Raw genomic sequence first — 3,222 nt, 5'->3', positions numbered from 1 at the left:
GCAAACTTTCTTTATCCAGGGTTGCTGCGGTACCGATTTCCTTTTTTTTTCCTTTTTTTTTGAAGCTTGGGGACAAAAGTGAAACTCCCTCTCAAAAAAAAAAAAAAAAAGAAAGTGGAAGAAACTGAAATAAAACTGGCTTAAGCAAAAGAGGAATGTATGGCCCAAATCACTCGTTGGGGCCTCAGGATTAGTGGGATCCCCGAGACCAAATAATACCAGTAAGGTTGTCTCTCTCCATCTATCCATGTCTGTGCACTGGCTTTGAGTTCAGCTAGGCTCTTCCTACAGAGAGAGGGATGGTAACTGGTGGCCCCATACTCACACTGTCCTAGGGCAGCAAGAGGAATTCTTTCCTGCAGTACCCATAGAGCAATCCCAGGAAAGGAATTTGACGGACCCTACCTGGGTCAGAAGACACAAAAGCCTCCACTCTCGAGGGCAGGTGGGTGGGTAGGTAGTAGTTCATCTAAGGAAGTGACAGCCGCAGGTGAAACAACATGAACATTTCAGGGCTAGAGGCAAAGGGTAAGGGCAGACTAGTCCAGTTGATCTTCAAATGGCACTTTCAGGCCCTCATGCCTCAGAGGAGGCCAAGCCTCCATTTCCAGTCTTTGAAATGCACATATTTTAGCCCGGCGCGGTGGCACATGCCTGTAGTCCCAGCTACTCGGGAGGCTGAGGTGGGAGGATCGCTTGAGCCCAGGAATTCTGGGGTGTAGTGCGCTATGCCGACTGGGTGTCCACACTAAGTTGAGCATCATTATGGTGACCTCCTGGGAGTGGGGGAACACCAGGTTGCCTAAGGAGGGGTAAACTAGCCCTCCTTAAACAGGTCAGAAACGGAGCAGGTCAAAACTCCTGTGCTGATCAGTAGTGGGATCGCGCCTGTGAATAGCCACTGCACTCCAGCCTGGGCAACATAGCAAGACCCCGTCTCTAAAAAAAAAAAGAATATACATATTTTAATGCCTGTTGCTCAATAAATGCTAGCTATCTTTTTTCTTTTCTTTTCTTTTTTTTTTTAAGACGGGGTTCCACCATGTTGGTTGGGCTGGTCTTGAACTCCAGACCTCAGGTGATCCACCCGCCTTGGCCTCCAAAGTGCTTGGATTACAGGCATGAGCCACCACACCCAGCCTAAATGCTAGCTTACAACAGAGGTGGCTGGGTCTCCCTCTGTCGCCCAGGCTGCAGTGTAGTGATGCAATCATGGCTCACTGCAACCTCGACCTCCTGGGTTCAATCAATCTTCCCACCTCAGCTTCCCTAGTAGCTGGGACTACAGGTGTGTGCCACTATGCCCGGCTTCTCAAAGTGCTGGGACTACAGGCATGAGTCACCATGCCCAGCCAAAAGGCACTTTGTTGCTGGGCAAGGTGGTGTGTGCCTGTAGTCTAGCTACTCAGGAGGCTAAAGGGGAAGGATTGCTTGAGCACAGGAGTTTGAGGCTGTAGTGGGCTATGATGGTGCCACTCCTCTCCAGCCTGGGCCACAGAGTGAGAGCCCATCTCTAAAAAAAGAAAAGAATGTGGAGTTCTGTCTGTGCCTCCTACTAGTTCTGTAGCCTTGGGCAAGTTGCTTTCTCTCAAGATTCAGTTTCTTCATCTGTAAAATGAGGGCACATTTCCTCAACTCTTCAATGCAAGTGATGGAAGGATACCAGGACAGAAGTGTATCTCATGGAATTGAGCCTGTAGGAACCAGGCCCTCAGCCTGCTGGGGTCTTCTCTCAATGTATCACACAAAGGCTTGTCCCTGCCAATCAGTGAGTTGGACTCATTTTTTTCCTACCACAGACCAGGCCTTTTCCACATGGGCCAGGGAAAGGGGAATTATTGCAGCCTGTTCCAGCAAGATCTATTTAGCAACTGCAAAGACAAGAGATCTGTTTTTCCATCCGGGCGCAGTGGCTCACGCCTGTAATCCCAGCACTTTGGGAGGCCGGATCACCTGAGGTCAGGAGTTCGACACCAGCCCGGCCAACATGGCAAAAACCCATCTCTACTAACAATACAAAAATTAAGCTGGGCATGGTGGTAGACACCTGTCATCCCAGCTACTCGGGAGGCTGAGGCAGGAGAATCGCTTGAACCAGGAAGGTGGAGGTTGCAGTGAGCTGAGATTGCACCAGTGCACTCCAGCCTGGGCAACAAGAGCTCAAAATAAAATAAAATAAAAATAACTAAAAGAGTATAATTGGAGGGACTCCATGTTCGGATCCCCTTACACAAACACTCCCTTCGTGGAAGCCGTCTTTCTCTCTCCTGGATTTTCCCTCTGGAGTCCCCTTCCACGCTCCCTTCGTGGAAGCCTGTCTTCCCCTCCTAAACTCCATCTCTCTCTATTCCCTTCCACTCAGTGTGGAAGCTGCTTTCCTCTCCTGGATTTCATCTTTCTGGATTCTCTCAGTGTGAGAGTTAGCTATTTTTTTCTCTCTCCTTCTCTGGTTTCTCTCTCTCTAAATAAATCAAAATATATATATATGTGTGTGTGTGTATATATATATATATATATACACACACACACATATATATAAAAATTTTAAAAATTTAAAATTGGATTGTTTGTAACATAAAGGATAAGTGCTTCAGGGGATGGATACTTCTGAAGTCTCGCTCTGTTGCCTAAGCTGGAGTATCCATTGTATTTTTCTTTTTGAGACAGAGTCTCGCTCTGTCGCCCAAGCTGGAGTGCAATGGCACAGTCTCAGCTCACTGCAACCTCTGTCTCTTAGGTTCAAGTGATTCTCCTGCCTCAGCTTCTCAAGTAGCTGGGATTACAGGTGCCCACCACCATGCCCAGCTAATTTTTGTTATTTTTAGTAGAGACGGGGTTTCTCCCTGTTGTCCAGGCTCGTCTCAAACTCCTGATCTCAGGTGATCCACCCGCCTCAGCCTTCCTAAGTGCTGGGATTACAGGTGTGAGTCACCGTGCCCAGCCTCATTGTATTTTTAGTAGAGTCAGAGTTTCACCATGTTGGCTAGGCTGATGAACTCCTGACCTCAGGTGATTCACCTGCCTCGGCCTCCCAAAGTGTTGGGATTACTGGCATGAACCACCGTGCTGGGCCTCTTTTAGTTATTTTAAATTGTACAATTACATTATTGATGACTAGAGTCACCCTGTTGTGCTATTTTTTTGGTACCCACTCAGCATATTTTTTTTTTTTGTTTTGCTTTTTTTTTTTTTTTTTTTTTTTTTTTTTTTTTTTTTTTTTTT

The 3,222-nt window shown here is 47.0% G+C and overlaps 1 protein-coding gene across 1 annotated transcript in view; it reads left to right on the top strand.

The window, feature by feature from the left end:
- Positions 1 to 3,222, top strand: part of SPATA21 (spermatogenesis associated 21) — a 41,705-nt gene that overhangs the window by 28,617 nt on the left and 9,866 nt on the right. The gene's annotated exons all lie outside the window — the stretch shown is intronic.

The sequence above is a fragment of the Sapajus apella genome, unplaced genomic scaffold (genome assembly GCF_009761245.1).
Source record: "Sapajus apella isolate SASKATOON/1434 unplaced genomic scaffold, GSC_monkey_1.0 scaffold43, whole genome shotgun sequence".
NCBI classification, from domain to species: domain Eukaryota; kingdom Metazoa; phylum Chordata; class Mammalia; order Primates; family Cebidae; genus Sapajus; species Sapajus apella.
This window is presented reverse-complemented; position numbering and strand designations above follow the sequence as displayed.